This window comes from Cryptomeria japonica, chromosome 8 (genome assembly GCF_030272615.1).
Source record: "Cryptomeria japonica chromosome 8, Sugi_1.0, whole genome shotgun sequence".
In the NCBI taxonomy this organism is placed as follows: domain Eukaryota; kingdom Viridiplantae; phylum Streptophyta; class Pinopsida; order Cupressales; family Cupressaceae; genus Cryptomeria; species Cryptomeria japonica.
In genome coordinates, this window is record NC_081412.1 from 669,551,064 (window position 1) to 669,577,576 (window position 26,513).

Below are 26,513 nucleotides of genomic sequence, written 5' to 3' on the forward strand. Positions count from 1 at the left end.
TTTCATCTATTTTATGCCCAAAGATTTCATCATACCACTTTCTTTTCAAAGGTGACAGATCAATTGCGTTGTTTGGGTAATGCATTCCAAATAGATATAGTTGCATACCATTTATCTATCTTCAAAGCCTTTTATCCTAATGGCATTAAATTAAAGTTCTTTCTCTATTTTTTTGGTGATCTTTGGAGTAGAGGTTGTTTTGCATCAACCTGGGATACATTTAACTTGTGTTGTATCTAAAAAATATGTATCCTAGGTCAATGCAATGCAACCTTTGCTCCACCAATACCAGATAGAAGAGAAAGTACTTTAATTTAATACCATCGGGAGAAAATTCTTTCAAGACATAAGTTAGGTATAAAAGGAATCCTACCCTATCATTTGAAGGGGTCTACGCCTACAATTCAAGTTATCTCTCAATTATAAAATCAATTCAATTCCAAGTGAACAAGCGATCAAGCATTCATAAAGCTTTGAAGGAGAATTCAAGTTAAAGCACAACATTCTGCATGACATCCTAAAACCTTATGTGAGGATTCAAGAAAGATTCATCAAGGTATCATGTTCAATTTTAAGTATTTTTATATTAGATCTATCCTTTCCCTCAAAAGGAAAACATTATACTTCAAGGTTAATTCACAACCCGAGGTTTGACCTAGGAAAGCCCCCATCAACAAACCTATTTTTTCATCATTTTGTGTGTAGGAAATTGATTTAGGAGTTACATGTGAATAATTTAGCAAACTAAATGATGAAAAACAAACTCAAATTTTGATTGCATGAAAAGCATAAGAGTAAGCCATTTCACACCTCCTAGTCCCAAGAATTTTTGAGAACCTTTTGATAGTAGATTTTGTGTACCGTCCTAATCCAAAAAGAATTCATTTTGTCTACATCTGATAGGTGGAGGATCTAGTTGATCTGCACCTCCTAGTCCCAACAATTCTACTTGAACACTCTGTCACAGGAGAAGAGATATGACTTCTAGGTCTACTAAGGAGATGCTTACTATTAGTCATATGATAAGAGGAATGAGAAGAAACATGAATACTACTAGCTAACAAGTTGTGTAATGTTGGGTGATTCATGTTACATCATAGATTTCATTGGCTAGAAAGTTGTGTTATGCTAGGTGATCCATGATAAAGAAGATTAACAAATAAAACCATTTGTTTGCAAGGCAATCCAAAAACTCTACTACAAAATGGTTATTGTATTGACACAAAACACAAATAACAATAATAAATAACACTTGTAAAGGTGTAAACAACAACCATGGTCACACTAGCATTAATCTATGCTATTCCAAGTAACGAATCTTAAAAAACAATAACCATGCCCTAGGGGGTGCTATGTACCACAACACTTCTAGTTTGAGGATATAACATAAATGAATTAATATGAGAAAAAAGGAGAGCTCATATGCCTCCCCTTAAGATGTCAACATACCTCTAAGTTGATATCTTAAGGTAGATAGCAATCAAGGATAAGCACCTTCAACACCAACAAGATACCCTTAATAAACACACATGCATTCCAAGCTAGGAAGAAAGATCATTGTACATGCCTCATTGCTATAAGAAAGGAAGAGATAGTTGTAAAAGAGATATTAAGGAAAAATTAAACATAATTTAAATGAAGGAAACCAAAATAATACAAAGAGATAAAAAAACTCTACAGAGAAACTATTTTACATACCTCAAATGCAAAATTGTAGGGTGGAACAATAAAAAATGACAAATCAAGGAAAGAATGAAAGATCCACACCAAATTCTTATACAATGCAGTCCAGTTGAAGGATTTTCATTCAATACAATACAGTGAAGGGGTCATTATGATGATTTATTTGAAGGTTCATAAGTTAAAGGTAGTCACTAACATATAAAGAGTGAATAAATTGAAGAACCCGATAAATTGCCAACGTAGCATGAGGATGTATGATGTTAACAACAGCAAAATGATATTATGATGGTGGTGAAACTACAAAAAGTCTTGATCATATTTTTATTCAGCATGAAAGCAACCACCTTGAGCTCATGAATGACAGGCATCATGTTGTAGAGTATCAACCCTTGTTGAACAAGGGTGTCAAATTTTTGAGGCTCAATCAGTGCAAGGAGAAATTTTGTGTATAAGTAGAGAGGAGAGGTCGATGTCTTTGTTTATTTGTCTACAAAACAATGAAAGAGGTCCTAATCAAGGAACAAACATGTCCAAGAAAGGAGAGAATTTGGATTCAGGACAATTCTATGCAAGAAAGGATATCAAGTTATAAAAGATAAAAATCAACAAAGGTAAAGTGGATCCTTAAAAAAGAGGAACAATTGACAACTATTATTCTTGCTCCACAATGTAGAGACTAGAAGAACTAGGCTATTACGTTGTCTCCCAAGTATGATTGCACATGAAATCATAGTACCATGAATGACAATGAGCCCCTAATAGGTAATTAAGCTACCAATGTCATATAGCAAGATAAAAACATAATAGGTTATGTTTTTATGAGGGATATGATGAGTGCATAACTCACTGTCACCTATTATTTAAATGTTACTAGAAGTACAATAAGTTGTTGAATTATAACCTCCAAATCATGGCATTCATTAGTGGAATAGTTGATGATGCTTGAAAAATGGATTGTCCTAATTTTGTTTATGGTTTTTTCTTCAATTTTTCAAGGGGAGAGTAATAAAGTTGGCTTTAAGAAACTCATGAGAGTGATATATGTATTAGTGTAATTATTATACTTTTTGAATATTTATCCTTAGTATAATATTGGAAATAGTATCTTATACTAATTAGGGAGTCATAATTAGGATATTATTTTCCCATTTTTAGTTGTTGATCTCATTATTTAAGACACAAATGATTTTCATCATTTCTTTTCTTTATGTGGAATATATATCTAATGTAATTATTTATATTTTTAATAAATTTATTGTGATAATCATGTGGTTTTTTAATTTTATCTCTTGTCCAAGAGAATGTATTGAATATCATAACTCTAACATGGCTTTATTTTGGATGAGTAACAAAATTACTCTATTATTTATCCTATGATAGATGTTCATACCTTGTTCAAAAACTTCCAATTTCTATGAGGCAGTCTGTCAAATAGTCGGCGTGCTTTTTCAAAACTCCCATTTTCGCACAGGCTGGGGGATGTTGATAGAGCTTTACACCTGCACCCACGCCAATGGAGAATCAGAAACATCACTATTTGCAGGTACAAAATAGATGGGTGACAGATGAATGAATTAATAAAGGGGAATGAAGCCTATTGGTCTTTAGTCATTGAACACAATGATCATTGGGATTGCACAAAATAGACCTTTTAAAATGATTTAGAAACTTTCAATACGGTGAAGACATGAACAAGGAATTAAAATTGCTAAATTCCTCACAAAAATGATATCTCATGGAATACCACGATATGCAAAAAGTAGATTTGTTGAAAATCATTTTAAAACTTAAGGAAAATGCACATGGTAGGTGTACAACCAAAATCCACAACCATTGCCAGCACCCTCTTCGCACACATCCAAGATTGGAACCTTGGAATAGGGTCTGGACATCAATCAAAACATTAAGGGAGATTTTCAGATGTTGTAGTTGTGAATGCCCTTGATAGATGTGTCTATAAAATGTGGGAGCATAAAACAAAACATATGAACTATTTCTTGACAAAAAAAAATTCCCAAAAAGGATGTCGATTCATAGGATATATTTTCGCATGTTATCCCTTTTTTGTCGGGCCCTCAATCTATGGAAAACTCCATATCCAATTCTCAGGTGGGGAAAGAAGAGCTTTGCTTTGCTCTAGAACACCATTCATTTCTAGTAGGACTTGAGTGTTGATTTCGAATAGATATGATCTCTATTTGACCCAGAAAAAACCAGCCAGTGGCATTATGTAGACACAACCTCTCCTCTATTGCTAGGGTTTGACAGAGGTGGAACTACGAAGAGCCAATCTAGGTCACAATTCACACTTACTATGGGCGAGAGTATGCTGCTAGGGCGACAACATGATCATAATGGGAAGAGGCCACGAAACTGATTTGAAATGTCTTGGTCTTTTTTTTTTTTTAAAGTAATACTTGTTGTTGTCAGAATTTCGATGAACGCAGGCACTTTTTGTAAAAAATCACAAATGTCATTTCCAATTCCTTCTCTGTCAAAAACATATATTGAATTATCGTCAGAATTCCGACGAATGCAGGTAATTTTTCAAAAAAAAATCAAATTTGTTCACAATATACATTCTCTGTCAGAATTTTAGGCCAAATGTATTAGTGATTAATTGAATTTAAATTAATTATTATTCTCACTATAGTCCAACGATTGATTTATTTAATAAATTAATTTTCCTCTATCCTTCTAAGACATCCAATAATTAATTCTCCTCAAAACTCCCCTTCAATTAATTAATTAACCTAGGTGATTCCTACAAATCACCTTTTCCTAATCCCCACTTACCTCATTAATTCTTCTAGAAATCCTCATAATCATGATTAACAATATCCTTCAATTTTAAATTCCCCACTCATGCCTCAAATTCAACTTACCATTATTCTCCAATTTTAAATTCCCCACTCATGCCTCAATTTCCACTAACCATTATTCTCCAATTTTAAATTCCCCCACTCAAATCTCACTTACCACTATTCCTCTACTTTTAAATTCCTCCAATCATGACACAAGGAATTTAATATTCCTCTTTATTCCTCCAATGCATCCTTAATTCATGTTTGTTGGCATTTCAATAGAAGGAGATTGTTGATATTCATTAAGGATATTGAGAAGGTTGTTGAAGATTATTGATATAACTGAAAAAGGATGATAATTATCTTTATAACATTATTTTGTCATTGATGTCAAGAAATTGATTTTCTGATTCAATATGATGTTGCCATATCTTGAGAAGATTGATTTGAAGAGAATTAAGATGTCAGTAAAAGACACAAAAAGAATGTGATAAGAAAGAGGAGAAATAATTTATTCAATGGGAAACTATTACCGAGTTAGACAATGATGAGAACATGATGTTTAGATTTATTTTGATATCCTACATATGTTGTTGATTGTAAGGTTAATACTATACTATGTCACCGAGCAAAGAACCTAGTCGGTAAACCCTAAGGAACCTAGTCGATAAACCCTAAGGTTATCGATATTGGTTAATGAAGGAGGAATGTCTACCGAGTAAAGTTTAGTATTTACTGAGTAGCAACCGAGTTATGAAAGATCACATTGGATGAATACAAGCAATATTTAATGAAGGACAATGATGAGTTGGAGTTGATTAAATGATTGGTATGTCATGCATGAAGTTTTTTAAGGACCTACGACAATAGAAGATCGGAAGGAAGATCTATAGCATAGATTGAACTGCAATAACCTTGTGCAAGTTCCAAGAAATGAATGCAAGTCCCAAGGCAAGGTAAAATGTTTTCAAATCAAAGGATGCATTGAACCTGGTCAAGATTGAAGATCTGATAGCTAAGATTGATTATGGGAAATGCGATCAAGGAGATTAAGCGGTTAGCAAATTGTTTATAAATAAGGAATTGTTGATAAACAATGTATACGGGCAAGTGTAAGCACATGGATGCTACATAGTGATTATTGAGCACAAAAGCTTGAAGACCTATTTGAATAACAGAGTAGGAAGCCCAACAGAGGGACAAGATAAGTCCTATGACTAGATTGTTTTGAGCAAAATAGAATCTTCTTTAGCATTTTAGATATGAAGTTGCAGATATATTTTTATTACTGTTATTTTGTAAGTGATAGAAAATCTCTTAACCGAGTGGACTTAACAGTCTTATTTGTAAACCCTCTAGCAAGGTAACATTCTAAATGAGTGTTTTAAATCCTTTGACAAGGTCACTTCTAACAAAGTGAAGATCCTAACAGATCTGAGGGAAATCCCTTAATCGGGTCACATCTAGCAATGTGTTTGTAATCTTTAACAGGATTTGCTTTTAACTGAGCATACTCTAGAAGAGTATATTTCTTAGTGGGTCCGAAATCCCATAGTGGTTTTTCCCTATTTGGGTTTCCACGTTAAATCTGGTGTTATATGTGTTATGATGATTATGTGTTTATGAGTTTGCATGTTTAGTAGTTTCGGTTATATTGCTGAAGTTTAAGTTATCGAGGTTGAATCTGTTGATTTTATGTCAGATTAAGTTTGTATGATTCACCCCCCTCTCTCATCTTGTTAGCTATTAGCATCAGAACTTTACAATTGGTATCAGAGCTTTGGACTCCAGAAGAAAAAGTTTAAAGGTACTTGAGGCAAAGATCTGAAGATGTATAAAAGGGATGCACCAAAGCTAAACAAGTCAAGCTCCTCCACATGGCAGAAAAGGATGAAGCTGCATTTATCAGGAATTGGAGAATATGCAACATATTATTTGGAGAATGACTGCATACCACCAAGCACCAACCCGATGACCTTGGAAGAGATAAAGGCAAAACAAGAACACATTCAAGCTATGATTGAAATAAGATTAGCATTGACCAACTAAGAGTTTAATGACCTAGAAGGCTGTAATGATGCAAAAGCAAGGTGGACCAAGCTCATATTTGTATATGGCGGTGATGAACCTGTCCAAAGAGAAAAGTAGATAGTCTAAGCAGACAACTTGAATCCATGAGAATGAATGAAGGTGAGAACATAACCCAATACAGTACAAGGTTAAAGGAGACTGTCAACCAAATTAAAGGAGTAGGAGGAACTATTGAAGGAAAGGATCTAACAAGTAAGTTGCTTAGAACCCTTCTACCTGCTTATGCCATTTGAGTCTCTGCAATCAATGAACTAAGGTCTGTACCAAACATGCTAGTGTCTTTGGATGCTTCTATTGGCAAGCTACATGGATTTGAGTTAAGTAATTTTGATAACAGTGGGTCTTCGGTAAATAAAGTAGAATCTGCATTCAGTTCTTTTAATATTGGTGAATTTGATGATTACAATGATAGAATGAGTAAGTACTGTGAAGGGAATCACAGTGGAGCAAGTGAAAGATTTTGTAAGAACATGGAAGAAGTGCACAAACTGTATGAGGAAATCAAGAAGCAAGAAGAGTTTGAAGCATTATTAGCCAGAAGGTTACCAAGAGGAAAAGGTAAGTATAAAGGAAAGCTACCTTTAATATGTTTCAATTGTGATAAAATAGGACATATGGCTTCTAACTGCCCTGACAAAGAATCTAGTGAAAAAAGAGAATACTGAGATAATAGGTAGAAAGACAACCAATATAGAGGACACTGAGACTTCAAAAGGAGAGACAGAAAGACATGCCTAATAGCTGATGAGGAATCCAACAATGATAAATCTGATGAAACTGATACTTAGGAAGTTGTTTATGTGGCTATTAAAGATAGATCAGATGAAGAAAGGTATGAAGAAAAATCCCTAATATCTCACATAAATAATAATTATTCTTGGATCATAGATAGTGGATTCTCACATCACATGACAGGTGATAAGCACAAGTTTGTTAAATTAGAAGACTATGATGGAGGCTATGTAAGATTTGGTAATGATGCACCATGTCCAGTGAAAGGTAAAGGATCTATAACACTTCTTGACAATGCTAAATGTGATGATGTATACTTGGTTGAAGGATTGAAATACAATTTGTTGAGTGTAGCACAACTAAACAATACAGGATACCGAATAGAATTTTAGAAAGGAATTGTCAAAGTTCATGACAAGCATGGAAAGTTAGCTACTACTGGGACACAAACAAAAGGTAGTACATTTCATCTTGACTCAACTTGGAATAAGTGTCTTTATGCAAAAATAGATGATACTTGGTTATGGCATAAAAGGTTTTGTCATGTAAATTTTGATAATCTGATCAAAATAAGCAAGAAGCACCAAGTAAGAGGTCTACCGAGCTTAGAAAAACCTGAGAATGCTATATGTCGAGGATGCTAGAAGGGTAAGATGACTAGATCAAGCTTTACAAGTAAGTCCTACACTTCTGAAGAAATTTTAGACCTAGTACACACTGATCTTTGTGGTCCCATGAAAGTTCAAAGTTATTATGGTGATAAATATTTCATATTATTTATGGATGATTATCAAGGATGATGTCAGTTATATTTTTAAAAGAAAAATCAGAAGCTTTTCAAATGTTTAAATGGTACAAGGCAAGAGTTGAAAATGAAACAGGAAGACAACTAAAATGTCTTAGATCTGATAGAGGAGGAGAGTTCACTTCTGATGAATTTAACTTATTCTAAAATGATCATGGTATAAAAAGGCAAGTATCTGCACCGAGAACACCTCAGCAAAATGGGATAACCGAGAGAAGAAATAGATCAATTGTGGATTGTCCAAGAACCCTGTTGATAGAAAAGAGGGCACCTCAAACATTTTGGAGAGAAGCAATCAGCACTGCAGTTTACACCCTGAACCAAGTTCAACTGAAGAAAGGAACTATGAAGACACCATATGAGATCTGGTATGACAAGAAACCTAATGTAAGTTATTTTAAAATCTTTGGAAGTAGATGTTATGTTCACAAAGATGACAGAAATGGAAAGTTTGATCAGAAAAGTGAAGAAGGAACATTTCTTGGTTATTCTTCTAGAAGTAAAGCATTTAAATGTCTGATCAAATCATCTAACAAAATAGTAGAAAGTACAAATGTGAAAATTGATGAATTTGTAGAAAGAAATGATGAAGGAAATTCAAAAGAACCAAAAGATTATGAAGAATTTGTTTATGCTCAACCGAGAAGTCCTACCAAGAAAGCTGCTGAAGAAAATGAAGATAATGTCCAGTTACCGAGTGATGAAGAAGATCATACAGAACCTACCGAGCCTATATTAGCCAAATAAGTCAGAAGACATCATGAATCAAGTTAGTGTTGGTATTTTGGTATGGTTTTGTCATTGATGTCAACACCTGTTAAATACACCTACTTTGGAGATCCAACAACATTCACCAGCAAATAGTAAACTGTGCAATAGTTACCAGTATAATGTTCACCGACAGGATATAATGTTCACCAGCACCTAGAATGACATGGAAGACACTTGGTAATGTTGAAGACATCATGTCGACACTTTATTTTGAAGTAATAATCATTGGTATACTATTATTTGCATATTTGCTTTTACCGACAAATAGGTCTAGGTTATCTAGGGTTTCACCGGCAGGCTTATCTTTTCTAGATCAGCATGGCGCACTATGGAGATGAATTATTATTGTTGTAAATGCATTAAGCTGACATGTTAAATCGGTTATTGCATCAGATATTGTATTATTTGTAAAATGTTTTTATTGTAATATCTTGTAGAGCCGACCTACTAAAATTGGTCTTAGGGTATGGTATAAATGTAAGATCTTATTTGTAAGATCAAGTGTCGAATGTGAAAAAGAATTGTGTGAAGGTATATGCGAGATTAAGCAGAGGTATACACGAAGACATCATTTGAAGGTGAAGTTAGGTTTTTGTAGAAGCATATCAGCATTACACCGATACTGAATCCAACATATGAAGATGCTATTTTGTGCAGTACATTCTTTTTGGATTTAACCATCCAATTGTAGTCAGTGTGACTCCCATTTGTGATTGAGCAGTGAGCTCTAGGCTGTTGGCCTTTCTGCATGTGTAGACCCCTCTTGTACACTTACTATCTACAATAGTATCATCTGATTGTGGGTAAGGTTTCCCACCATAGTTTTTCCCCTTACAGGGTTTCCACATACAAATATTGGTGTCATGTGTTGTGGATGACTTTGTGCTTATGTTTCATGCATTAATTCTTACCGGTATAGCGATTTTCTGTTAACACTATTTACCAGCATACTTATCTATCTTACCGATATTAAGCATTAATCTGGTTGATAAGTTTTTGGATTGAATTTATTTGACAACTAATTCACCGCCCCCCTCTTAGTCATCTTCGGAACCTATAATTGGTATCAGAGCCTAGTCCTCTTTTTGCAGAAATTTAACAACTTGAGGAGATCCAATGTCTACTAATTATTTCAGAAAGGACAGTCCTAAACTTGATGGAACCAACTAAGGGATATGGAAAATTAGAATGGAGACACATTTGAATTGCATTGGTAAAGACATTTGGGAAGTTACTAAGAATGGTTATACTACTGCTATAGCTGGTCAGACTGCTCCCACTACTTTAGTCAAAGATGAAGAAAATGATTGCAAAGCTAGAGAAGCACTCCTGAGCGCATTATCAGATCAACAAATCATGGGATTATCAGATAGATCCACTGCTAAAGATATTTGGGATCATTTGGAAACACTGAATGAAGGAGATTCCACAGTCAAAATTGCAAAACTTGAAAGCTTCCGAGTTAGGTATGAACATCTAAAAATGGAAAGAAGATGAAATGATTTCTGCTTTTATGGAAAGAGTAAATGAAATTGTTTTGGGTATCAAATGTTGTGGAGGAACCTTGAGTGAAGATGAGATTGTTTCAAAAATCTTAAGAGGTTTACCACCAGCATATAAAATGAAGGTTACTGCTATAAATGAATTAAGAACAATGCCTAATACATCAGTAACTAGGGATACATTGATTGGAAAACTTTCAGCTTTTGAAATTGAGGAATTTGGTGCTATTACTACTATAAAAACTCATTTGGCCTTCAAAGCATCAACATCATCTGCTCCATCCTTTGACAAATCAGACTAGAGAGCCTTTTATGCAATAGAACTTGAAGAAAGCAAGAAGGAGAATGAAGAACTTGAAGAACTTGAAGCACTATTTACAAGAAAAATGCCAAAAGGTCCAATTGGAAGTAAGGATGACGGTAAAGCACCCTTTAAATGTTTTAACTGCAATAAGATTGGTCACATGGCATCAAGATGCCCTGATAGACATGCTAGACTAAGAGAAGAAGCTAAAAGGACATACAAAACCTAATCCTGAATATCAGAAATACAGATTCAAGAAAAACAAGGATAAATCTTGTTACATTGCCGATGAAGGTGTGACTGATGATTCTGATGAGGATCCAGCAGACAATGGATGGGTCTTTGTTGCTATAACAGAAGATCAACTGATACCTATTGCTCCACCAGTAGAACAAGCCCTAGCAGCTAAAGTTGAATCAAAGGATGAATGGATTATTGACTCAAGATGCTCACATCACATGACTAGAGACAAAGGTAAATTCTTGAACTTTCAAGAATACAATGGAGGTTTAGTGAGATTCGAAGATGACAAATCCTGTTCAATCAAAGGTAAGGGTTCAATATCTCTTGATGGTAAACATAACACTAACAATGTCTACTATGTTAAAGGATTAAAACATAATCTTCTAAGTGTTGGTCAATTAGTTGAGAAAGGTTTTCAGTTACAATTTAAAAATGGAAAATGCAAAATCATGAGTAGAACTGGTTTGGAAATTGCAACCGGTAATCAGACTAGAGGTAATATCTTTCATTTGAATAATAGTGAAAAGGCATGCTTAATTGCACATATAGATGAAAGTTGGCTACGGCATAAAAGACTATGTCATGTAAATTTTGATTGCATGGTAAAAATCAGTACTTCTAAGGCAGTTAGAGATCTACCTAAAATTGTGAAACCTCAGAATACAATTTGCAAGGAATGTCAATTTGGAAAACAAGTTAGAGCTAGTTTCAAAAGTATTCCAGAAAAATCCAATAATGCTCTTGATTTAATCAGCATTACACCGGTACTAAATCTAGCATATGAAGATGCTATTTTGTGCAGTACATTCTTATTGGATTTAACCATCCAACTATAGTCAGTGTGACTCCCATTTGTGATTGAGTAGTGAGCTCTAGGCTGTTGGCCTTTCTGCATGTGCAGACCCCTCTTTGTACACTTACTATCTGCAGTAGTATCATCTGATTGTGGGTAAGGTTTCCCACCATGGTTTTTCCCCTTACAAGGTTTTCACGTACAAATATTGGTGTCATGTTTTGTGGATGACTTTGTGCTTATGTTTCAATCATTAATTCTTACTAGTATAGCAATTTTCTTTTAACATTGTTTACTGACATACTTAACTATGTTACCGGTATTAAGCATTAATTTGGTTGATAAGTTTTTGGATTGAATTTATTTGACAATTGATTCACCCCCCCCTCTCAGTTGTCTCTAGGACCTACAATTGGTATCAAAGCCTAGTCCTCTTTTTGCAGAAGTTTAACAACTTGAGGAGATCCAATGTCTACTAATTATTTCAGAAAGGATAGTCCTAAACTTGATGGAACCAACTATGGGATATGGAAAATTAGAATGGAGACACATTTGAATTGCATTGGTAAAGACATCTGGAAAGTTACTAAGACTGGTTATACTGCTGCTGTAGCTGGTCAGATTGCTCCCACTACTTTAGCCAAAGATAAAGAAAATGATTGCAAAGCTAGAGAAGCACTCCTAAGCGCATTATCAGATCAACAAATCATGGGATTATTAGATAGATCCACTACTAAAGCTATTTGGGATCATTTGGAAACATTGAATGAAGGAGATTCCATAGTCAAAATTGCAAAACTTGAAAGCTTCCGAGTTAGGTAAGTACATCTGAAAATGGAAGAAGATGAAATGATTTTTGCTTTTATGGAAAGAGTAAATGAAATTGTTTTGGGTATCAAACATTGTGGAGGAACCTTGAGTGAAGATGAGATTGCTTCAAAAATCTTAAGAGGTTTGCCACCAGCATATAAAATGAAGGTTGCTGCTATAAATGAATTAAGAACAATGCCTAATACATCAGTAACTAGGGATACATTGATTGGAAAACTTTCAGCTTTTGAAATTGAGGAATTTGTTCCTATTACTACTATAAAAACTCATTTGGCCTTCAAAGCATCAACATCATCTGCTCCATCCTTTGATAAATCAGACGAGAGAGCCTTTTATGCAATAGAACTTGAAGAAAGCAAGCAGGAGAATGAAGAGCTTGAAGAACTTGAAGCATTATTTGCAAGAAAAATGCCAAAAGGTCCAATTGGAAGTAAGTATGAAGGTAAAACACCCTTTAAATATTTTAACTGCAATAAGATTGGTCACATGGCTTCAAGATGCCCTGATAGACATGCTAGACTAAGAGAAGAAGCTAGAAGGACATACAAACCTAATCCTGAATATCAGAAATACATATTCAAGAAAAACAAGGATAAATCTTGTTACATTGCTGATGAAGGTGTGACTGATGATTCTGATGAGGATCCAGCAGACAATGGATGGGTCTTTTTTTCTATAACAGAAGATCAACCGGTACCTATTGCTTCACCGGTAGAACAAGCCCTAGTAGCTAAAGTTTAATCAAAGGATGAATGGATTATTGACTCAGGATGCTCACATCACATGACTGGAGACAAAGGTAAATTCTTGAACTTTCAAGAATACAATGGAGGTTTAGTGAGATTCAGAGATGACAAAGCCTATTCAATCAAAGGTAAGGGTTCAATATCTCTTGATGGTAAACATAACACTGACAATGTCTACTATGTTGAAGGATTAAAATATAATCTTCTAAGTGTTGGTCAACTAGTTGAGAAAGGTTTTCAGTTACAATTTAAAAATGGAAAATGCAAAATCATGAATAGAACTGGTTTGGAAATTGCAACTGGTAATCAGACTAGAGGTAATATCTTTCATTTGAATAACAGTAAAAAGGCATGCTTAATTGCACATATAGATGAAAGTTGGCTATGGCATAAAAGACTATGTCATGTAAATTTTGTTTGCATGGTAAAAATCAGTACTTCTAAGGCAGTTAGAGATCTACCTAAAATTGTGAAACCTCTGAATACAATTTGTAAGGAATGTCAATTTGGAAAACAAGTTAGAGCTAGTTTCAAAAGTATTCCAGAAAAATCCAATAATGCTCTTGATTTAATTCTTTTTAGGATTGCAGATTTTACAGACTGATAAAGGCATATTTTTTAGTCAATCTAAGTACTTGAAAGAACTACTTAAGAAATTTGGGATTCAAAAATCTAAACCGGTAAGCACACCTATGACTACAAATGACAAATTATTCCAAAGGAATGAATCTACACCTATTAATCCAACTAGATACAAATCTATGATAGGAGGTTTACTATATTTGACACAAACCAGGCTTGATATTATGAATGCAGTATGTATAGTTTCTAGATTTCAGAGTAATCCTAGGGAAAATCATGAATCAGCAGTAAAAAGGATTTTCCGGTACTTACAAGGCACAACAAATCTTGGATTATGGTATCCTAATGATGAAAATTTTGATTTATATGCATACACAGATGCAAATTGGGCAGGAGATGTGGATGATAGAAAAAGCACCACTGGAGGAGCTTTCTTTCTTGGAAAGACATTAGTTTCTTGGTTAAGTAAGAAATAGAGTTGTACATCTTAATCAACAGCAGAATCAAAATATGTTGTAGTAGCAACAAACTGTACACAGGTACTTTGGCTTAAGCAAATGTTGAAAGACATAAAGGTAAAATGCAAGGAACCTATTACAATATATTGTGATAACACTATAGCAATTGATATATCTAAGAATCTAGTATTACATTCTAAAAAAAAACATGTTTCTATCAAACTAAATTTTCTAAGGGAAAAAGTTGAAGAAAGGGAGATAAAACTGGTTTATGTGAATACTAAAGAACAACTTGCAGATATTTTCACAAAACCTTTGCCTAAGGAAACTTTTGAGTATCTCAGAGATCAGCTCAGAGTCTTACCTCCACCGGTAGAGACTTAGATAGTTAATGATTGTCATCAACCGACAGAATTAAATGGACAAATCTTTTATTCTGGTATTTGATGAGGAAGCTACTTCTCAGGGGGAGTAGTTGGTATATTTAATTGGTTGGTATTTTGTATGAACTTGATTTTTTGTGACTTTGGCATTTGATGTCAAAGGGGGAGAGATATATGGAAAAACATTGGGGAAAACATTGGGGAGAGATTGATATGAGAGTTGGTATTTGAAAATAAATCTTTGGATAAACACATGTTACTCCCAGGGGGAGAAATGGAGATTGTTGGTTTTTGTACTTGGCATTTCTATTTTGGCACTTTGATGGTCTTTCCACCTTGTGTTGCCATCAATTCCAAAGGGGAGATTGTTGGTATTTTGGTATGGTTTTGTCATTGATGTCAACACCTGCTAAATACACCTACTTTGGAGATCCAGCAACATTCACCGGCAAATAGTAAACTGTGCAACAGTTACCAGTATAATGTTCACCGACACCTGGAATGACATGGAAGACACTTGGTAATGTTGAAGACATCATGTGGACACTTTATTTTGAATTCATAATCATTGGTATACTCTTATTTGCATATTTGCTTTTATCGACTATAGCATCGGAGATTAGGAATCATCAAAAACAAGTTAAACGTAATAGCTCAATCAAAACACTAAACATGATAACTCAATCAAAAGAACACTCATTGCAATGAACCTAATCCCAAGCACACTCAATAGAGGCATAAAAACAAAGCATTTAAAAGAAAAATATCATGCAAACCATATAACAATTTGGATGCTTCTTCCATGCGGCTCCATTGTTCTTCTTTCCTCTTCAATGGATTTATGGATCTCACCTACAAGTGCACATACAATTGAAAGCAAGATTGATGAAAGGCTCAAGAGTACTAGAAGCATAAGTTCGATAGTTTGATTAAGGATTCGGGGTCGATTGAAGAAAAATCATCCAATTTATAGAGAAATTGGAGAAATGAGCAAATTAGCATGAAAGTGATTCGAATAGAAATTCAAATCAATAATAGCAAAATTATGACATATCTATGACAAATTGCTATGCAAGGCTTATGACAATTCATGACAAATTTCTATGTCAAGAATTTATGACATTTTATGACATTTTATGACAAATTCTATGACAAATTTCTATGTCAAGAATTTATGACAATTTATGACAAATTCTATGACAAATTTCTATGTCATTGCCATAAATTTAGGAGAGAAATAGGAGGAAATTAAATTTAAGAATTAAGAAATTAGGAAATTAGAAATTAGTGAATTAATCAATAATTTTTCATTTATTAATTAATTCACTCACAAAGAGGAATAATTAGCCAATTAAATGAATATTTAATTGTAATGAGAAAACTTAGGATTAATAAATAATTTAGTAATCCTAAAGGAAGAAATGACGCACAAGGTTAAATGATTAAATCATGAAACCCTAGAAGGTGAATTAGCAATGCGAGGATGACAATTAGGTCCTGATTGAAGATAATTAATGTCGATCATGATTTTGAATTGATAAATGACCAATGCGATAAACAATTTGATTGAGAAATGCGCCAATTGACGAAGAACAATGACAAATTGATCCAAATTGACATAATTGAGATAGACAATGATTGATGACAAATCGGTCGCAAAATGACAAGATTGACAAAAGGACAAGAATCGATGACAAAATAGATTGCAAGACGACAAGATTGAAAATGACCACGATCGATGACAAATCGATCGCAAAATGACAAGATTGCACGTGACAGCGATCGATGACAAATCGATCGCATGATGACAAGATTGAAGGATTGATGATAAATTGACAAGATTGATAAGAGGACAACGATCGATGACAAATCGATCGCAAGATCGACAGGATTGATAAGAGGACCAAACCCTAATTAGGATTGACGATGTCCAAAATGATGACAAATTAGCACGCACATTGATGCAACAAGATAAGATCGATCAAAATCATGACTGGATAATGTTATCGACAAGACCAAATTCAAGGACGAGATGAATGAAGAATATAGAAGAATGACTCGATGTTCGCAAATGATAAAGACCAATTGCATGACATAGGAGAAATGTTAATGTGACACAAAAACCTAAAATGAGGCAATGCGCAAATGTTAAAGTATGACTTCGCAAGCATTTGACCATTTTTAGGTGTCTACATCGACAAATAGGTCCAGGTTATCTAGGGTTTCAGCGGCAGGCTTATCTTTTCCAGATTAGCATGGCACGCTATGGAGATGAATTATTATTGTTGTAAATGCATTAAGCTGACATGTCAAATCAGTTATTGCATCAGATATTGTATTATTTGTAAAATGTTTTTATTGTAATATCTTGTAGAGCCAAACTACTAAAATTGGTCTTAGGGTATGGTATAAATGTAAGATCTTATTTGTAAGATCAAGTGTGGAATGCGAAAAAGAATTGTGTGAAGGTATATGAGAGATTAAGTAGAGGTATACACAAAGACATCATTTGAAGGTGAAGTTAGGTTTTTGTAGAAGCATATCAGCATTACACTAGTAATGAATCTAGCATATGAAGATGCTATTTTGTGCAGTACATTCTTATTGGATTTAACTATCCAACTGTAGTCAGTGTGACTCCCATTAGTGATTGAGTAGTGAGCTCTAGGTTGTTGGCCTTTCTGCATGTGCAGACCCCTCTTTGTACACTTACTATCTGCAGTAGTATCATCTGATTGTGGGTAAGGTTTCCCACCATGGTTTTTCCCCTTACACGGTTTCCACGTACAAATATTGGTGTCATGTGTTGTGGATGACTTTGTGCTTATGTTTCATGCATTAATTCTTATCGGTATAGCAATTTTCTATTAACACTGTTTACCGACATACTTAACTATCTTATCGGTACTAAGCATTAATTTGGTTAATAAGTTTTTGGATTGAATTTATTTGACAACTAATTCACCCCCCCCTCTCAGTTGTCTCCGGGACCTACAGTCAGGTTATAGGAGATAAGGATGATCCTATTATGACAAGGAACAAACTGAGATAGAACACATGTCTAATATCTGAATTTGAACTAAGAATAGTAAAAGAGGCATTTAACAGTGAAGATTGGGTAAAAGCTATGATAGAAGAGATTGATCAAATAAAGAAGAATGACACATGGACACTGATCCCAAGACCAAAGGACAAAAATGTAATCGATACAAAGTGGATTTTCAGAAACAAGCTAAATGAAAAAGGTGAGGTCATTTAGAACAAAGCAAGACTAGTTTGCAAAGGTTATGCTCAAAAAGAAGGAATAAATTATGGTGAGACTTTTGCACCTGTGGCTAGACTTGAGGGAGTAAGAACATTGTTGGCATATGTTGCTTTCAAAAATTTCAAGGTATATCAAATGGATGTTAAATCTTCATTTTTGAATGGTATGCTAGAAGAAGAAGTTTATATTGAACAACCTGAAGGATTTGTTTAAGACAAGAGTAAAGATCATGTATGTAAATTAAACAAATCTTTATATGGTCTAAAACAGGCACCTAGAGCATGGTATGTGAGATTGCACTCTTATTTGATCAAAATTGATTTTATAAGGACAAGTGAAAACAACAACATGTACATGAAGAGTGATGAGGACAATGGAATACTAATCTTAGTCATATTTGTTGATGATATTATTTTTTGTGGTAATGACTCCTTATGAAAGAACTTTGGAAATGAAATGAGCAAAGAATTTGAGATGTCATTAATCGGTGAGATAAAGTATTTTATAGGTTTACAGATACTAGAAATGAAAGATAAGATTTTCATTACTCAATCCAAGTACATAAAGGAAATCTTGAAGAAATTTGGAATGGAGGATTCTAAACCAGTAAGTACTCCTATGACTACTAACTGTAAACTATAAAAGAATGATGAATCTGCATCTGTTGATGAGACACTTTATTGATCTATGATTGGGAAGTTGCAATATGTTGTGCATAGCAGACTAGATATAACACATGCAGTAGGTATTGTTGCAAGATTTTCTACAGATCTCAAGGAAACCCATATGACAACAATCAAGAGAATTTTCAGATACTTGAGAGGCACTGAAGATTATGGCTTAGTATATGAAAAGAGGAATGATTTTGATTTAAAAGTTTATATTGATGTTGATTGGGCAGGCAACATAGATGATAGAAAAAGCACAAGTGGTGGAGCTTTCTTTTTAGGAGAAAGACTAGTGAGTTGGCTTAGTTAGAAACAAGGATGTATCTCACAGTCAACAACAAAAGCTAAATATGTTGCTGCAACATTGAACTACACAAATATAGCATGGATCAAACAACTATTGGAGGGTATAAATGAGAAAGTTACCGAGCCAGTAACTATACTCTGTGATAATACTAGTGTCATTAACATTTCAAAGAATCCTGTAATGCACTCTAAGACAAAGCATATCTCTATAAAGTATCATTATCTCAGAGAAGAAGTTCAAGAGAAGAAAGTTGTACTGGAATATATCAGTTCAAAGGAGCAATTAGTAGACATCTTCACAAAGCCACTGCCAAGGGACACTTTTGATTATCTCAGAAGCAAGTTAGGGGCCCTACCCCTATCTTCTACTCACTGATAAAGTTTGGTGAAAGCATCAATTCAATGAATCTATAGAATATTATGTGTGGATTGATGCTGATTTATGCACTTTTGAAGGTTTTCTAAAGGTGTACAGGAAATAGTGAATAGAGACAAGTTGCTCTGATCGAGATTGAGATGATACATAGCAAGGAAAATCACTTCACAGAGGAAGAAATCATGATTTAGTTCTTTTACTTTTTAGCATTGTTGTCAAAGGGGAAGAAGACTAAATGGTAAAATCCTAAATGAAGAAGATAACGAAAGACTAATGACAGGGGGAGAAGACTTAATACAAGTCAATAGCCCAGAAGCTAATGAAAAAGGGAGAAGACTTTAGAATATTTTAATGGCTCAAGGATAACAAGAGAAGTCTAACAACAATCTGAATCCAAATCAATTTGAATATCTTGTTGGTATTACCATTTAAAAGTTGATTTTGCCATCAATGCCAAAGGGGAAGATTGTTGGCATTTCAATAGAAGGAGATTGTTGATATTCATTAAGGATATTGAGAAGGTTGTTGAAGATTATTGATATAATTGAAAAAGGATGATAACTATCTTTATAACATTATTTTGTCTTTGATGTCAAGAAATCGATTTTTTGATTCAGTATGATGTTGCCATATCTTGAGAAGATTTATTTGAAGAGAATTAAGATATCGGTAAAAGACACAGAAAGAATGTGATAAGAAAGAGGAGAAATAAGTTATTCAATGGGCAACTATTACCGAGTTAGACAATGATGAGATCATGATGTTTAGATTGTTTTGATATCTTACATATGTTGTTGATTGTAAGGTTAATACTATACTATGTCACCGAGCAAAGAACCTAGTCGGTAAACCCTAAGGTTATCGATATTGGTTAATGAAGGAGGAATGTCTACCGAGTAAAGTTTAGTATTTACCGAGTTGCAACCAAGTTATTGTAGATTGCATTGGATGAATACAAGCAATATTTAATGAAGGACAATGATGAGTTGGAGTTGATTAAATGATTGGTATGTCATGCATGAAGTTTGTTAAGGATCTACGTTAATAGAAGATCGGTAGGAAGATCTACATCATAGATTTAACTGCAATAACCTTGTGCAAGTTCCAAGAAAGGAATGCAAGTCCCAAGGCAAGGTAAAACATTTTTGAATCGAAGGATGCATTGAACCTGGTCAAGATTGAAGATCTGATGGATAAGATTGATCATGGGAAATGTGATCAAGGAGATTAAGCGGTTAGCAAATTGTTTATAAATAAGGAATTGTTGATAAACAATGTATGCGGGCAAGTGTAAGCATAGGGATGCTACATAGTGATTACCGAGCACAAAAGCTAGAAGACCTGTTTGAATAACAAAGTAGGGAGCCCAGCAGAGGGACAAGATAAGTCCTATGACTAGATTGTTTTGAGCAAAATAGAATCTGCTTTAGCATTTTAGATGTGAAGTTGCAGATATATTTTTATTACTTTTATTTTGTAAGTGACAGAAAATATCTTAACCGAGTGAACTTAACAATCTTATTTGTAAACCCTCTAGCTAGGTAGCATTCTAAATGAGTGTTTGAAATCCTTTGACAAGGTCACTTCTAAAAAAGTGAAGATCCTAAAAGATCTGAGGGAAATCCCTTAACCGGGTCACATCTAGCAATGTGTTTGTAATCTTTAACAGGATTTTCTTTTAACCGAGCATACTCTAGAAGATTATATTTCTTAGTGTGTCCGAAATCCCACAATGGTTTTTCCCTATTTGGGTTTCCACGTTAAATCTGGTGTTATATGTGTTATGATGATTATGTGTTTATGAGTTTGCATGTTTAGTAGTTTTTGGTTATATTGCTGAAGTTTAAGTTACCGAGGTTGAATCTGATGATTTTATGGAAGATTAAGTTTGTATGATTCACCCCCCCCTCTCATCTTGTTAGCTATTGGCATCAGAACTTTACAATGTCCACTATCTTGAATCAATCTTAGCCCTTCATAAGCAAATCAATTCCATTTCCTCTCTCCTTTTTCTATAAATTGGAGACTTCACTCCTTCATTATCCATCTCCAAGTTATCTAAGTTTATGCTGCCAAACTAGACTTCAAAAATCATCCATAGCACCCAAAATCTAGCAAAATTCCTTTTTTCATGCTTGAAATCATCATGCTGAAATAGGAAATAAGGACAAATCACCAAATCCTTAACTATCAAAGCAATTTCAAACATAAACCAATAGAAATTAATACAAGATAAAAATTAATTCAAATAAATGAAACTCCCTCATACTGCATCATGGCTTCCATTGTGCTTCTCTGAATTGTGCTTGTAGGTGGCTCTCAGGTATTGCACTGGGATTCCAACATAGATTAGCCAATTGTTTGAAGACCATGATTCTAAATTGAAATGATAAAAGAGGTTGAATTTATAGATTTTCAACACAAAGGAGGTGAGAAATAGAACTCAAGTGTTGATTGATAGATAACTGATTTTGATTGATTTGTTAACTCATTAGATTGACTTGTTAACTAGGTTGATTGGAGAGTGAACTCAATTGATTGATTAGTAGACTGAATTGACTAGTTAGTTGACTGAATTGATTGAGTAGTCACAAAAAGGTGATTGAGAGTTAAAAAGGATGATTGATGAGCTAACTGATTAGACAACTAATTTGATCAATCAGTTACGATTTTAGCATCTGCTGTAGGATTTTGAAATTGAATTTGATTTGCATTTTGAATTTGGATTTGAATTTGGACTTTTGCATTCTGAAATGCACATGAAATTCAGTGAAATTTAGATTTGGTGAAATGTGAATTTGGAGGAAATGAAATTAATTAGATTTAAGTGAAATTTGAATTTGGGATAAGATGAAATGAAATTAGATGGAATTAATTGGAATTATAATTTGGGGATTGGAAGAATTTATTTAATTAATTAAATTATTTGAATGAAATTATTTAAACACAAAAAATTGAATTAATTAAATAATAAAGATTATTTAACTAAAGAAAATGATGGAATTAATTAAATAAATAATATTTAACTAATATTTGAGTTAGGGTTAATTAAATAACATGATGAAGTGATAGAAATTTGATTAATTAGTAATGTTGGATGTGATGATTAGAAGAAATGATTAGTTTAATCAAATAATTACTTAATTAAATAGATGAATAATTAGTGTAGGATTAAAGAGTCATTTTTAGGTGTCTACATTTGCCCCTCTTTGAGACAATGTCGAAACAACATTGTTTCAAAGAAAATGAAAAAGATCTTCCCTACCATGCCTTGATGATGCTTAGGGTGTAAATATGCCCCCTCAGAAAAAGTGGTCAGAAAATTGTGGAATGAAGACCATTTTTACGAAAATGTGCTAGAAAGTGTCAATGTGAAGTTTGGTAAGTTTTCGATGTCATTTAGTATGTCTACAACTGCGTTGAAGTTGGAGGGGTCCACAGGCATTTGGGTGACAAAAAAACCTACTTTTGAGCTATAAATTGGAAAGTGGTATATATTTGAGATCATTTGCACTCTGTTAGCACATATTTTTGAAAAATATTTTTATGCTATTTAATGATGCATTCTATTTATATGTCTATCATAAGAGCATTTACTGTTGGGTTGTATGTGCAGGAGCTATGTTGTAGCATCAGAAAAATCTAACTGTGCCCTTTTTTTCTAAATGGACAAGTATCACTTGGGCATGTTAAGGGTTGGCACTGAGTGGGGACTACATGGAGAGGTTTCATTATGATAGTATTGGGATCCTTATAAGAGAATTTTTGCACATGACAGAGATTGGGCCTATGTGATGGAATCTGACATTTTATTAGCACATATGAAGTCTCCATGGAAGATTGGAAGCATCAACATTCACGAAGAGGAACTTAATTTACATGATTTTCAAATTTGAGTTATTGACATAAGTCACCCGACAAGACCATCTAGTCAAAACAATGGAAGGATATATCGGCGCAACCTAGACCTACCACTCTGAAGGAGAACTAAAAAGAAGTTCATAATGGAAGGTGACTCGATGCACTGATATGAGGAGATGAATTATCAAAATGACCTTCATCGAGGAGCAATGACAAACAAGGGTTCATCGACATAACATTCACTATCAGAGGCATGAGAGAAGTGTTATGCCGATAGCCAATGAGGCTATCGGTATAACTTACACCGATGAAGCACAATGCGGAGTGGATACTTTGAAGTCATCTAGATATCAGAAAGTGTAAAAAATAGTTACCCTAATACCCAATAGAATGGATATCATGGTGGATGGGCATGAGGTTCCATCAGGATAGCCTACACCGAAAGAAGGGACTGGGAAAGTAACAAGGTGAAGTCAACAGGATAGCATTGGCTAATCAGAAAAAGACATTTTCTGCTACACCGATACCCAATGAGGAAGTTGAGGTAGTTCCTAAGAAGGAGACCTCATTGGGAGAACATAGGCTAATAGGCCAGAATAACATAAAGATAGACAAGCTAGAGCCCAATCTCATCAGATCATCGGAGAAACATAAGATAGGTTGTCCCGACACCCAATAAGCTTTGCAACATTATGAACAAGGAGGATTCATCGGGATAGGTTAGGTTCAATGGAATGAAAGAAAAATGACTATGCCAAAGCCCAATGGATTGATCAAGGCAACCTATGCCAATCAGAAAGATAGAAAGCCACATCATCATTACATGTAAAAATTGGAAAAGCATACAATACAGGTGGCACCAAATGATTGAATCATTGGTAGGAGTTATGTCAATTAGCGATTGTAAAATATGATTCTAAATGGATTGGCCCGCCATTATTAAAAGAAGACAATGGGTAGGTGTGTGTTCACATGAGGAAAATCATAGCAGGATTTCAATTGAGTAAATTATTCTAATGTGTCAAATGATATATGGGAGTCTGTACAAGAAATTTACATAATAGATTGAAGCAAATAGAAAGATTGAAGTGCAATTAAACCATAGAGAATTGAATTTTAGAAGTCTTGAAATATTCAAATATGGAGGGTTCTAAAGGCAAGAGGAAGGACATCGAAGTCTCTGATAGTGCCTCAAAGAAATCTAAAGGTGGAGAAAGCATGCAGAAGTGGAAGTTGAATTAGGACATGATCGACTAGATGAACTCACTAGGATCCAAGTCTCAGAGGTCTAAGGTTAATTTTCCTATCCATGATCAACTAGAGGATGATTATAGGGAAATTGGTGATGTCTGGACTAGGGTTAGGGGGCAGGAATTGTTCCTCTACCATTACTCATGAAGACAAAAGCCGATGCTAATATCTAATCTATGGATTACTGGTTTGGGTATGCTCATAGTTCTAAATGTATTTGTGAATATTGTGTTAGGATTCCCAAAGATATTGAGAGGGGGGGGTGAATAAGTATCTGACTGGTTAAAGAATTTTCTTAACTTATAACATGAAAAGCATTTGAAAACTGTGTACCGGTAAACCAAAAATAATGCAGCAAATAAGAACAACAACCACAACATGAAAGACACACCATACCATAGTATTTTTAATGAGGAAACCCGATGTGGGAAAAACCTCAGTGGGATTTGTGACCCACAATATTCACTTACTGGCCAATAAGAGAATATTATTGTTACAATAGGGGCCTGCACATGTAGGAAGGCCAAGTTCCTAGAGCTCACTGCTTAATTACAAAAGAAGTCTCACTGACTTACAAAATGGATTATACAAATCCAATATCATGTATTGCTTTAGATCAGCATCTGCTATGACAGGTTCAGTACCGGTTTAAGCTCCACTATATCCATAAACCCTTATCTAAAATCTGTCTTACAATTCACACATTAGGTCTGCAATAATCCTTCCATCTATCCATCTTCTAAATGCTCTACAAGATGTCATACTTATATGAGTCATATTACAATCTACCATGTTGGCTTACAAAAATATTTTACAATTAAATACAAAATACAATTAAACAAAATTCCTGTCAGCCAGGGTGTCGATAATCTTTCTTTTTGGTGCTGGTGAATTGTATGCCAGTGTAGAGTCTGTCGATATCAGTGCCTACCAGTATCATATGATTGTAAGGTTTCCATCAATGACAATACCTTCAATCACCTACAATTTCTCATTGGAGTGTGCATTTTCCAACAATCTCCCCATTTTGCATTGATGCCAACACTCATGAGAAAAAGTCAAAAAGTATATCCAAAATTTGTCTTACCAAAACTATCAAAACTGTATTACCAAAAATGTCAACTTCAAAAATGGGTGCTCCCCCTGAGCAGATGATCTCTTTAGTCAACCTTTTTCTCATCCCACTTACTCCCCCTTTGACATCAATGACAAAGGTTGTCAAAGTGTAAATTGAGTGCAGTTTTAGCTCGATCCTTGTAACTGGTTGGTTACAATCTGGAAAAGGTCTGCCAATACAAAATTTAGACTCTCAGTGAACCTTTCGTTGTCCTTCAATGTTGCCTCGATGTTAGGCCCAATATGGAAAGCTAATGTACTGAGAGGGGAGGGGTGAATTAGTACTTCAAATCCTTTCTTCAACAATAACTTTACTATTAAGCATAAACTGAAAACTGTTGTAACATAATATAATGCTAATACAAATAAATAACAATTATACATGATTCACTCCATAACACATATAGTTTGGTTACTCAGAAACTCCTTGTTAGAGAGAAATACTGCGGTGGGGATGGCACCCACAACTTCACTACTGCAATAATAAAGGTTGCTCTATTAGAGCTACATGTTTAGCTATTTCTGATAGCTTACCCTATTAGGAGTATCAAGATCTTTAGATCTACCTTGCTAAAGGATTTTACAATGCTTATTCTAAATGCTGCACCTGGTTAAAGGCTTTACAATTTATAGACTTTGTTAGAGTCTTTTACCCTATTTTAAAGGTTTCTCTTACAACTCAAAATATTACAATCAAAATCTTACAAAATATCTGCAACTTCACATCTGAAATGTTATAGTAGATTCTATGTGCTCAAAATGAAATTACCTTGCTTATAGCATACCTCGGTAAATCATAAATTAACTCGGTAAACCTTTTTGTTTACTCTGTTCCTTCACTGTTCTCTGAAATCCTTCTTGGTGACCTCTGTGTATCTCTGTCAATCGTAACAGTCATAACACTCTATGCTTTCCCATGATTTTTTTTTTCTTTTCATATAT